Source organism: Pipra filicauda, unplaced genomic scaffold (genome assembly GCF_003945595.2).
Source record: "Pipra filicauda isolate LSUMZ 115617 unplaced genomic scaffold, ASM394559v2 scaffold344_size1527164_pilon, whole genome shotgun sequence".
In the NCBI taxonomy this organism is placed as follows: domain Eukaryota; kingdom Metazoa; phylum Chordata; class Aves; order Passeriformes; family Pipridae; genus Pipra; species Pipra filicauda.
Window position 1 is genome coordinate 270,994 of NW_024104470.1, and position 13,684 is coordinate 284,677.

A 13,684-nucleotide genomic window follows, 5' to 3' on the forward strand; every position below is an offset into this window, starting at 1 on the left:
ACAAGCTCAATAGAAAGCTGTCTCCTTCCTCAAACCCAGCTCTGACTGAGGAACATCAAGGCACTGGCAGAGCTTCAGGCACCTTCTGTGCTTATCTCAGTCTCTGCAACAGGAAGAAGTGCCCTTGCAGCATTTGTGCTGGGATGGCAGGGTAGGGACACAGGGGGTTCTTACAGAGTGTCACAAACTTCCTACAGGATGATTGTCCATTCAGCAACTGGATGAAGGAAGCAAAGATGTGGCCTGCTGGAGTTCATCACAAATGTAGTGACGCTGGGATGGTCAGCAGCATTAGTAAGATCAGTAAATTCTGTTAAATGCCACCTACTTAGAAGATTAATTTTTCCCTATATCTGACTTCTGAGAGCACTGAACCACACTGTAATTCAACTTGATCTGTCTGACAATTAAACTTTCCAGGTTTTGCTATACACTGCCTGTACAAAGTCAAGAGAAAGTCAAGTATGAGGACAAAACCTGCTCTTCATTAGGCCGGAAGGCAGAGGTTCTGCCCAGTGCTCCTGGCAGGCTCATGTGCTCTGTAAGCCAAAATCATGCTGACACCTTTCAGATGTCTGAAAAGCTAAATAGGGTACACCAAGACACCGAGTGTGTGGCATATGAAAGCAAATAAAAAACGAGTGCTCGTGATTCCTAATGAATCAGAATATATTGTCACAGAGCTTTAACTTTGTCAGGACTGCAGGAACGTGCCATAGAGCCAATTCTTGAAAAGCTGGAATCTGCAAATAAACCACCATGTACTTAATTGGAAAATAAATCTGTGAAAACATGATAAAGCCTTTATGAACTCTAACAAGCAAAGTGTGTGTGTATATAGAATATATAAGCCTATATATATAACTGAAAGCTTTTTTTTTTTCAGAATTTTATGATCCTTACAAAGGAAGCAAAGAATAAACAATTGGTATAATATTAACAACCTAGGCTTTTAGCTTTTAACATTAATAACTTATTTGAAATAGCTCAGCCTCCTGTATATGAGCCACCCTGTAGTGTTTCGGCTGATTCTGATTCTCTTTGTGCAGAAACCTTTTAGCTAATCATTTTCATCTCTGTGTGTCAATAAATCTTGCATCTCTAGGGCAATGACTTTTACTCAGCAAATGTTAAGCAGAAATAAAACCGCCCAGAACAGTCTAAGCATGAGAATTTCAATAAGAATTTAGCAATATATTGATCCACTTCTCCCCCTTCTGACTTTTCATTACTATGTCACTTTCAACTCCCAAATTCAATAAGATAAAAAGCCAAAATAGCATGTGACTTACGGGCTTCAGCCAACACTACTAAAATTATTTTTGAATGGCTTATTCACCAACAGTAAACTCATAAAATGGTCAATATTCTGTACTTGAACAGTTGACAGTCACACACTACAAGTGAATGACCTCTTCTATAGACAGAATAAAAAGGAGAAATTATAAGATAAAAAATTAATATATGCAATAGTAGGAAGACAAAGCCTGTAATGAAAAGCCATGTTTCTATGAATTTCTAAATTTAACATATTATTACATGCCCTACATTTCCTTTCCTTGGGAGTCAGCTGACAAAGTATTTACATTCAATATTGTTTCTTAAATAAAGCAAAATTAAGTCCAAGCAACTCTTGTGTAATTATTTATAAGGATCTACCACCCAAAAGCCACTTGGATGTGTCAAATCACACTTTCTGCACACCAGATGAACAACTACTATTTCCATTCCCCTAATATCTATCAACAAGAATCAGAAAATAATCAATAGCCACAAAGGAATTTGGCCACTAAATGCAGTCTACATTCCAAAATGTAGAAAGTGATAAATAATCCAAGGTAAAAGCACTATTTGTAACCTTGTTGCTAAACCTGAGAAGTAAAACTAACAGTATTCTCATGTCCTGTATGTTTTGTGACAATGGTATCACTTTGTTTCCCAGAGGACAGAGGACACATGGTTACATATCTGAAGGTTCCCAGAATACACCAGAATGAAGTTTAACAGCCAAGCAGCCATGGGAGAAATTATGTTGCACTCTGACGGACAATTTTTGTCAGCAACGTGTCAGTTGAAACAAAGCTGCATTAAGAACTTGCTTGGGAAAGCGCATTGCTTCCTAGCCTGAGATGAAAACAAACTGTGGAATTCAGAACTTTCTACAAACTGAAATTACAATTTTGTATCGACTCCATTCTGCACCAAAAAAATGCCAGTTGAGCACTGACTGAAACCTCCCACAACTGTTCCTGCATCATGATCAACATGAGCTTCAGTAACACAAAGCAATCAGGTTTTGTGTGCTACAGCCAACCCAAAGGTTACCTGACTGACCTCAGAATGATGAGTTGATCTCAACCTCTCCAAGTATCACTTGCAGCATCCAAGTGTTGATCCCATTTGTCCTAGCAGAACATTTCCACAGGGGCTTTAGACAAATATTCACAAAGGTTCCCTGGGGCATTTTTTTTTTTGCAGCACTTCATGTAAACCTGTGTACTAGTTCATTGATTTTGGTAGGTATCTTGCCTAGAAAATACCAGTAATGTTTTCTTACTTACCCATGAAATGAGAAAATGGGCTTTGCTTGTGTTCAAATATGAACACAAGTGTATTTTCCACCTTCTTTGATGTGAGATTTCAACTTTGGTTTTCATAACAATGGAAATGTCAGGAAGAAAGAAATAGATTCTGATACCCCAATAATTTTTTTATAACACAGGTGATGTGATGCCAATAAAATTACAACAGAAGTATGAGATAACATTTAATGTGGCCATCTCAAATAAAAGCTAAACTCACCTCAGGCTTCTGAGCATCTAAAGTATTTTTCAAGATCACATTGTAAATTCATAAACTTTGCCATAATAAGAGTCCAAATAATCTGAAGTTTGAGGCAGTCTTGCACAGGTTGTTCCCATAATGTTCTCATTTAAAAAAGTGAAATTATGTAATTAGTCATGACAACAGACTTCTTAAAAATGCAAATTTAGCTGCAGTTTCAGCAAGAGAGTCTGCATTTTATTAGCTGCAGTTCAGATGCATGAGCTACAAAGTCTGCTTGTTCACTCACTGCATGTGTCCCTTCTGAGATTAGGAAAAAGAACAATTTAATAAGAAATAATCCTGCCAAGAACAAATATCCAAGAAGAAAACCTAAAAGAAAAAATTACTTTTTTTTCTAGTTGTCAGATGAGTCCATTAACTTTGATGTGAACTGTGGTCTTAACTCAGGCAAAGAATAATGCACTAGGCCATTTCACAACTATTTGTTTATTATATCTTTTAAAAATATTGTGATATTTTCTCAACATAATGGGACCAAAAAACCAAAACAGGTTAAAAAAAAACCCAAACAGGACACAGTGTCAATGCACAGAATATATTAAATACTAAGTAAACTGAGCTGCAGAGAACAAACAAGCTTTGCTTTATGTAATGGTGTTGCCTAAACTCTAACTCTCATAATGGGAAATAAAGCGCTTTTTATGAGGTTCCAGTCCCTCCAGTTATTTGGTAATAATGTCTTCACGGCAAAGTTTGAAAGTAAACCCAATTTTTAAGCAAGCCAGAATCCTGAGTCTTTGGAGATTATCACTGGAGATCAAAGTCAGTAACAAATATCCAGAGCTGAGCAGAGAATGTCAGGGTTGTTTTCTTAGTTCATAGAAGCTTCTGAGTTTGATATGGTCTCCCTGCTAATTAAGATTCAATATACCAGTTAGCTGTGATCTTTGGTGTCTTCCACACCTGAATAATATTTTCTGACATTTAAGTCAAGCTAAATCTGAGTGTCTTAGTGACAGTAATGAACTGTATACTCAGAACTATATTAAAATAAGGTTTCCCAGGCTGGGTTTTCTAAGTGTCTTTGCAAATATAGAGGTAGCAGCAGACTAAGCTCTTCTTAAGATAATCCCATGCCTTGTTACAATATTTCAAGATTAAGATAAAAATTTAGTGTATCTGGGTAAAGAAAAATGTAAAACCTTGTGAAATCTTTATTTTATTTCCTATTGTACAATGCAGTGTTTCTACTGATAGTAAAAAAAAGGTCTCAGACTGAAAGGTCTGAGAATTCTGAGACAGAAATTCAGTCCAGCAAAAATTGCTACTTCTACAAAGGCATAGCTCCTTGTTCATAATATTTTCTATCATAATCATTTTTAAAAATAACATCAGGTTCTTTCTTTTGTCCTTTATAATTCAATGTATTAGTTAGAAATACCTCAAAGAAACAGATGTATGAGAGATTCTCAGATGCTGAAAAAGAGACCACTGCTTTAAAGTCTTATTTTAGTCTGGTACAAAACCAGGAAAAAGAAAACCACGGGTAGGAGAAATGTGAGAGTTATTGTGACTTCTCTTTACTTGTCACATCATGGTATAAATTTTTCCAGCAAAATATAAGCCATTAAATTGCAAACTCAGGAATAACAGCTTACTCAGTAAAAGCATAGGGCCATCTGCCAGCTGTTGAGTCATCACAGACTGTTGGTGCCACATGTTCCTCACAGCAGCTGAATTTTCATCAAACTCTGCAGAATAGCAGGTAGGAAACTATCACAGTCAAAGGAAAAAGACTGTGTGGACAGTGCAATGGAAATGAAAGTGTTAATTAACAGGGCTAACCAACTAATCAAAAAACGGGGAACATGGAACTTCCTGAGCTGCCTAATTTCTTGTCTTGTCAAGGATCAAATCCCGCCTGTTTAAATCCTAAGCAAGGTCACTCAAATCAGCAAAATTAAGCACATGCTAAAGTGAAGTAGATTGTTAAGTGCCACCTATAGAACAGACCTATTTCTCAGACTGAAGCAGATACAGACGTCCTTGTCAGCTTGCATGATTCGCAAAGATTAGATCTCTGTATTGATATTCTTCTAAAAAAAAAGAAGAAAAATGTAAAATTCCAACTAATTCATATTTGACATGTTTTAAAAATAATGCATATTGTAACATTGAAAATGTTTTTAAATTGTGAGAGGAAGAGACTTGCTAAAAAATCAAAAGCATTGCACTTAGATTTTCAATTTAATAACAAAAGTTCCTGCCCTGAAGTAGCTGAAGTGATATGTCATTTCCCACAGAGAGGAAAGGTTCCTTTCCCAATCACATGTTTTCATCCTTGCACTGTCTCTGTGACTCCTTTGACTCTTAGTGAGTTCATTCAACTCTCCAAATTAGCAGAAAAAATACTGAGGGATATTTTTTGTTTTGTTTTGTGGTGGGTTTTTTTTTGGGAGGGTGTAGTTTTCTGCTCATTTAGTCAGCTGAATCAGCTCATGGTCAGTGTCACATGAGCCCCTGAGCCAACAAAGGAAGATGAAGGGAGGAACATGCTGATGACAAACAAGCAGAAAAAAAAGAAGTAAGAGGTGACATTGTCCTCTTGGAGGTTGTGAGCTCCTGCACTGGCTCAGACATAATGCAAGATTTAATACCAAAGATGAACTCCTCCTGACCTGGGCAGGAAAACACCTGAGCATTTGGGGTTTTGCTACAATTAGTTATCAGTCCCAATTCCATCTCTTCTTCCTATGATCCCTAAGGACAATGCATGTTGTATTTGCACACATCCCACTTTTCCACTACTACTGTCTATGGGCTCCACATCCGCCCTAGAAAATAAAGGTTTTCAGGAACTTTAAATAAAAGTAACAGTAAGCCTCACAACTATGATCATGAAGTTCCCTATACTGAGGAACCTTCCCCGTGAAAATTCTTACCAGCTTTCAGTGGCTCCTCTTCTGCTCATAAGTATAAAGTTACTTCACAGAGGTTCAGATCTCCTATTAATTATTCACTGCAGAGATTGAAATTTTGATTAGCAAGGACTAAAATCACTTTTTTGTTTCCTTCTCTTTAATTAATGCCAGTGAAGCTCCTCTTGATAAAGCAATATAAATATTAGTTAAGAAAGCAATGTGATCATGACACCATCAACTGTGCTCACTTAGGGAACATAAAGAAGGAAGACAAATATAAAAAGCAGAATTGAGAATGGAGTATTTTAAGGCCCGAAGTTCAGATATGCATTACCTGCAGTCTATCACAAAACTGGTTTTAATAAATTTCATAGGTATTTTAGCCACAAAGCAAGTATTTTCCTCTGGACTCTGCTCAGTGCATCTCAGAGCTGCTCTAGAAGTAAAATTTCACATAATGAGTTGTCACAGTTTAACCCCAGCTGGCAACTAAGCACCAGGCAGCTGCTCACTAACTCCCCCACCAGCAGGAAATCAAACAACTGACTGCTCTGATTCTCATCTAAAATTGAATTTAAAAAGAAGCTGGCTAATTAGGAATCTCTATAGAGTGTCACAGTCAAATGAAAAGAGATCTGTATCAGAAATTATTTTGAAAAACAGTTAACTTGCATCTAGATCCATAGTTCCATTATTTTTTTGTATCTGCACTAAGAGACTAGTTTGAAAAACAGGTGGGTTTATGTTAAAATAATGGCAATGCCTATATTAGGAATCAAACTGATTTTTCTTTCATTGGATTTTATAAAATATGGGCACAATGGTGAGAAAACATAAGTCAGTCATATAAAGAAAAATATTAGAACTTTCCTCTACTATCATACAGTCCCAGTCCTCTACAACTGCACTACCAAAAAGTTGAAATATGTTCAAAATCCTCTAACATCCAGTCTGTTCAGGACAAAATTTTGCTGTCTTTCCTTCATCTTTCTGATTCTGGGATTCATCATACCTAAGTAATTTCTCAAGCACATATGGATTATGCAGCTCAGCCTCTACAAATAACTAAGATACTTTACTTTCAAAGACATGTAATGAGCTGATGTTAGAAGCCTGGGGCAAATCTGGTTGATTTTGTTAATGAAAATTTATAGCTTTCACTGTGAAACATTTTCTCTACAACCAGACATAAAAGTAACCTTACCTGGAAGTACTCCAATTCAACAGCAGCATTTTGCAATATTTTTTTTTAAATAGTAGCATTAAACATATATATAATAACATCAAATATATACTCAAACCACATTAGCTCTGATTGTGCCAAGCATGATACATGCATTTAGTAATACAATAAGAAGACCCTGTTCCAAACAGCCTGCAGTCTATGTGGACAAAATTAAGGAAGATAGTGACAATCTTGTAGAAAGAAAACTAAGGCAAAGATCAGAATCATAAACCATGTAAGCATTAGGACATAAATAATCTACCACAGGTATGGGAATAGAACAAAGATCTAAGTCTCCCTGAAGTGTCTCAGCCATAAGGCTTCTCCTTCTGAGTAAAATGCAGTATCACTTAGTATTGAACTGTGCAGGTTTTTTAATCAAGCAATATTTCCCTTACATATAAACATAACATTTTCTCCAGAAAGCAAAACCAACTATTTTTCTGTCACCATGCAACTCCCAATGACTTTTCAATTTACAACTAATATACAACCAGCTGTACCTGCCTTTACATTCCATTTACTCATCTTTTTCAGCAGCATCTCCAGATTCCTCCTTTACCTGAAACTACTTGCGGATTTTTCAGAAACCAAACATTAATAGTAAAACTGAGATCTGCTCATCCTGGGAGTGGATGCCTGACTGGCAAGAACCATTCTAATTGGAACATTTGGAGATGCACCTGGAATAACAACCTGTTTTGAGAGTTCCAAGACAGCAGTGGTGACACACCAACACAATACAGTGGAAGAAAAAAGATCTTTTCCTTCTGTATTTACAGACTGCATATGGCAACCCTGAAACAGTTAAAGACCAAAGTAGGGCCTCAGGATTATGTGACAGTGCCTTGGGTGGCCTCATGCCCTCAACTATTATAAAGCATTGACTCAGGGAAGATCAATACCAACATATCCTGGCAGCACTGGAGTTGGGAGCTTATGAATTCTGACAAGATCATAGCCTGAAATGGTAATTGGCAGAGAATGACAGGATTTTTTATTGCTCTTATTGTAGTTGAAAACCAAACATGTGTGGTTTATGTTGATTAGAAAAACAACAAACTCCTTAACTCTTAAACTTCAGCCTTTATTACTATATTTGGGTCTCACATTTTTCTTCCTCATTTCAGTCAATAGGGCCACTTTCAGTTGAGGGTTTGGGGGTTTGTTTTGCTTTTGAAAAGAGAACAATTATTCAAATTTGAGGTCTAGAAAATTTTGCTACAGTTACTAATATCATATTTCCAACAGCAGTCAGGGCAATGTGTAAAATCTTCTGGAATTAATAGACCAAAGAGGAAAAGGAAAGATGGCAACACACTGTATCTTAACAGCTGGATGCCAATTACCACTCTCTGTTAACAAACCACAGCCATTTACTAGAGGTGTCTTTGCCTCCCCACTTGCACAAAGTGGCAATTCAATTAGACATCTCTTCCTTCCACACAGCTCGAAATTTTAAACAAGTTTCACCTAAAAAGATTATTGACCTCCACTTCATTTCATTGAAGCCATCATTACACTCCTTTATTGGCATCCAAGTTATTATAAATTATGGCTCTTTCACAATTCTGTAGCTTTCATCTTTGCATGCTTTTAAGGTTGACCCCTAAGAAGATCTGCTGTAGAAAAAGGAATTCTCTTGATCACGTGAGATAGTTTAAAGAGATCTGTATTACATCAGGTGAGGTGTCAACAGAAATTTGCCATGGTGTGCACTTCTAGTAATGCCACCTGTAGCACACTAAATGCATTTGACATTATTAGACCCTTCTAATTTCTTTTTCCTTGCTGAAAAATTTGTCATGGTTCCTTGATTGCTCTGTTTCTCAGTATCTGAGGAAGGAAATTACATATGCCCATATGACAACATCATCAGCATTCAAGATTAAATGTATAATTCAGGAACAGGGTAAACTGAGGATTTAAACTGAACAAATCTGAAAGAATAATCATTTGGAGGCTTCTGGGGAGGTTCTGCTATTGGGTGTCCAAGCCTTCAGTCTATACCCACATCTTGTTTTCTCTGTATTCTCTTTATCTAAAGATGGCTACTTCAGAAGCAACTCCTAATCACAAATTCCCTAATCCATTGGTTACTAGAAGCTTTTGGAATTTAGCAGGGCAATGATTTCTCTTTCTAATTCTGGTCCTTTTTTTCCCCTATGCATTTACTGCTGGGATGATACCAGGAGTCCCTATGATTGACAAAAGATGGAAAGAAGGATGTTTAAGATAAAATACTCCAGTGATAACACTGTCATCTGTTTTGCTAATCTGCCATGTGGAGTCTCTGTGAAGAATCCAGGGCAGGCAGAAAACTGGGGGTTGAACAGGACACCCATATAGTGAGCAATCCTTCCAACACACAATTTGGAAAATACGAACTGTTTCAGTGCATTAAATCAGCAGAAAAACTATTCACTTTTGTGGTATTAATTTTCTGCCAACTCAGTGCATTGAAATGGCTCAGCAACCCAATGACCAAGGGACCTGAGGAAAGGGCTTGCCCAGAGGCAAGAGATGGAACAAGGCAGCCAGCAGTTCAATTGCCTTAGGGTGCTAGAGAGCTACAGCCTGCATTTCCAGCCAGTTTTACCCGTGACTGGCTTGTCGAGAGGTCAGATGGGGAGCTGTGCTGTTGTAAGGAAACGGGAACGCACAGCTGGAGGAAAAGGAGAACAGCAGCACTCCAGTGGCCCTTTAAACTAATTTAAGCCTTAGAGTGACTGGTGCCCTACGTTTCTCAGTTCTGTTTCCAAAGGTCACATCATTACATACGATTAACTCCCTCAAATGGATTGGTGAAGATATTTCTAAAGGACTGTTGGTGAGAGATCACTCAGCAACCTCACTGTTAACATCTAACCTGCCTGCTCCAGCTTCTCTCTTACTCTGAAAGACCTGAAGACAACTTAGCCTAACTTGTAAAGTGGGGAACTGGTAACAGAGACACAGAGAAGCTGACTGAGCTGCACACCTGCATTATCCAAAAGATTAGGTTTCCCTTTGATCCTGTCAATAACAAAGGTGCTTTTGCACATCTGTAAAACACCTAGTTCATATTTTCCCTTTTTCCCCCCATAAAAATTCCTATTGAATCAAAGTGTCTGGGAGCTATCCCTAAGTGGGGCAAACCAAGTATTGGTTACAGCTCTGCAAGGAAAAATGCTCTGAGGAAAGAAAGGAGGGAGAGAAGATATTGTTCCTATTTAAAACAAAGAAAAAATCTAGCTAAAGATTTATTGACTTCACTTTTGGTTTAAGCTCTCTAGATATCTTCCTAATTAATATGCAGTGTCACTCACAGAGCAATCAGAAAATGAGAAAATCAAAGGCAAGAGAAAAGCTGGGAATTGCACTTCTCACACTACTTGTTGCAACCTTTTCCAACTCTTGGTCTACTGCACCTCACAGAGGGGACTGAGTTATGAGACCTGAATTCTTTGTGGAGAGATCTGAGCCAGTCTGTGCTACATTGTGCCCTCAGGTGCACAAGTGCAATGTCACCAGACTTGCATACAAGCACCTAAATATTCTCTAGTATCTTAAACAGAAAGATTTGTTTAGTATTCCTATTGAAGAAGAAACTTACCATTTAAATATGTTTTAGGAAACCAAATACCTTTTGCATAATTTATCTGTTTGGCTGGAGCAGCAAAACACTTTCATCTGATATGTGCAGTACCTGGCAAAATTTTATATATTTATATAAAATATATTACTAAAATAACTAACAATGTTTTTGTGTAGCATAAGTCTTTTTCTAAACTTGTCTAGGGAGTATATAATGTATTTCGCTGACTTATATAATATCTAACAACGTTTATTTCTGCAATTTGCAAAATTTCTGTTACACTAATAGCAAAATATGAGCCCATTTCTTCAGCTAATTAAGTCACATATAAGTATTCTCATGTGTGTTAGTTGAAAACTGCTTTAAGTACCAGAAATGTCAGCACATTTCAAAGATACCATGTTCCTATCCTGCTAGGATTCAGTCTGTAATAACATTTGTAATTCCTTTTACCCTATGCCCCTCAATTTACATCACTTTTATAAAACCTTCAAAATTATACTTGATACTAAACTGTGTGCATGCAATAATGGGGGGGGGGAGAAGCCAAGCTAGTAAGAACCAAGGGAAAAAAAAACAAACAAAACAGATAAGCCATGAAAAATGTAACCCAAAACCACACAGGTCACAACTTCTGTAAATCACATTATTCAAATAGATGTGCTCTGATTTCTGATTTGGTCTGTAGACTGGACCAAATTATACCATTTATCCAAACTTCCCTACATATAAAGTGCTTGGAACATTATGTAACAACTTTTAACAGAGAAAAAAAACCTGTTGTAAAATACTAATAATTTCATAATCCCACATGAAATTCTAGAACTGGTAAAGGACCCTGGCTGATTAACATCTAGGATTCCATTAGGGAATATTCCTGGATGCTTATTTAACAGTCACAAGTTGAAGCTCCTATAAAAGTGAGCCAAGAAACTACTTCCTTTTCCCTACATGGTCTCTGTGAGCACAGGTTATGTCACAGAGCAGCTTCAGGGGTTGCTCAGGAGAGCAGCTCAGCTTGTTTCTTTTCTTTTTCTTGGGGGCTCTCTGGTATTTTCTCAGGTAGCTGCACAAGGTGGTATTTGTTCTGGGGCTGTCCTTGCTGGATGTTAGAGGCTGCTCTGCAAATAAAGTAGTGCCACAGTGTCACCTACTGGGAAGTTCTGCCTCTGCCTTTCTTCTTACAGTGCCAAAAACGATAAAGAACAAAAAGGAAAATCCGTGTGTTGGTTTTACCTGGTTTCTGATACTTCACATTCCAGGCCACTATACTCCTATTAAAAGCTTTTTTTTCCTTTTTCTAAAAAACAGGAAACAGTTCAGAGCAGAACAATAAATATACTGGACTTTTCCTAAGACTGTCATTCAACATATACCTGGTGAGTATTTGGTCTTAACTGGCTGATTTAAATCTATATTGAGCGAGTTGCTGTTCTTTTGATTCCATGCCAGTATTTTAGTGCAAGTTTCTCCTCCACATTTTACTCTATCTTCTCCTTTATTTACTATAATGACACACATTTCCACATGACATTCCACTGACATTTATGTAGTGTGGCAGACCTAGAGTAGCCACAAAACGGGTTTTCAAAAGAAAATATTGTTCATCTTCACATGACTAGCAAGAGCTGGACCAGTGGTCTGTAAAGTGACAACAGTGGTGAAATATCATCTGCAGAAGACAAATAAAAGTAAGCCCACTTTCAAAGCTAAAAGTGAGTAGTGTTATTCATGCATAGTGCCCCTCCTTGATAAATCTGTGAACCAAAACCAAATTAACATCACTTATGTTTTTCCCCTTTTAAAATTTATTTTTATTTTAAAAAAAATTTTATAGCTTTTTTTTTATTATTTTATGTGCTTAAAGCTTTATTCTGTATAAATTACACCCTCCTTGACTGCCCCAAATGACTACTTAGGAAATTGTAATCTGTAAACAAAACAAATCTCTATTTTAGGACTCACAGCGTCACAAGACTTCTCGCCTGCTTTAAAATGAGAAGTGTGAAGACAGAGGGCATTTAAAGCAATCAGTGACTGACTTCATAACATTTAAGTCATTTTGACCAACTAGTTACAAGTGAAGCACAATTAAATTTTATGCACAGTATGAAGTTTCCTCAACAGACACTTGAAATAAAATGATCAAATGTGTCTTTAACAGTAAGAAAAGATGATCACAGACTATGTGATAGTTTCACTTAATATTTTTACAAAGTAGATAATTGTGAGGCTATAAAGGGGAGTCTGGGTCATTGTTACCTTAAGAGAGTAACATAATGAGGTAAATAGGAGTCTTGGCTTTGCTCTTATTTTCTCAGTCACAAAACTTTTATGTCTTTTTCTTCACATGTACTGGAAAAGAAACATTCATTTAATGCTTAGAATCCTGCTTCTAGCTAAGACTAACCTCTCCACCCCAACTCTAACAAAAAATCAATGTCAACTCCTACTCAAGTCAAGAGGTATATTCATATAGTCAACTGCAAGATAGCAACTTACAGAGCTATGAGACATTATTTCCTTATAAACACAGCCCAATACTGCTGCAGTCCACAAGATGGAGTAAAACTTACCTCTATCACCCTTTAGCAAAAGTAGATTAAAGCCTATACTTAGCTCATATGAATCATGGGTGAATAAGAGGCTGCTGATCTCTGAATTCTCAACAAAAATATAAGCATTTCCCAGTGTTTTGAGGAACAAAAGTTGTTAAATTTTCAGTGTCTGAGACCCCAAGATGACAGAATCAATCTTAAAGTAGCTTATAGTAGAATAAACAAGGTATAGGCCTGAAGATTTATATTGCTGCAAGACTACTGAAATTGATTTTCAACTCTCCTATTCTCCTTCCAGAAGACTTCCATCTATGTAGCAAAAAAGCTGATATACAGCATCTACTATCACGTGGCTAAATAAGTGGCGTATCTCAAGCACAGGCAGTTGCTGCACGGAAAAACAGAAAACAAGCCACACATCAGTGGGCTACACCAATAGTTGAGGCACCCAGTAAAATCAAATTTTCATGCTAGGATAATTTCAGTTCCCCTTCATGGTAGAACTTTTCTACCAAACACAGCTCAAATAAATTAGTGAGGTGGCCTTACTGGCTAGTTGGGTTTTCATGTGAATGAAGCAGGCAAGCCCTCATCACAGCAGTGCATCTGTCACACC

At 37.1% G+C, this 13,684-nt stretch overlaps 1 long non-coding RNA gene across 1 annotated transcript; it reads right to left on the bottom strand.

Moving 5' to 3' along the window:
• Positions 1 to 4,395: 4,395 nt before the first annotated feature.
• Positions 4,396 to 12,991, bottom strand: LOC120323793. Its single transcript, XR_005564639.1, has 4 exons — positions 12,773 to 12,991; positions 5,730 to 5,806; positions 4,801 to 4,883; positions 4,396 to 4,538 (listed from the first exon to the last, which is right to left on the bottom strand). It is a non-coding gene; the product is annotated as an uncharacterized LOC120323793 (long non-coding RNA).
• Positions 12,992 to 13,684: the final 693 nt, after the last annotated feature.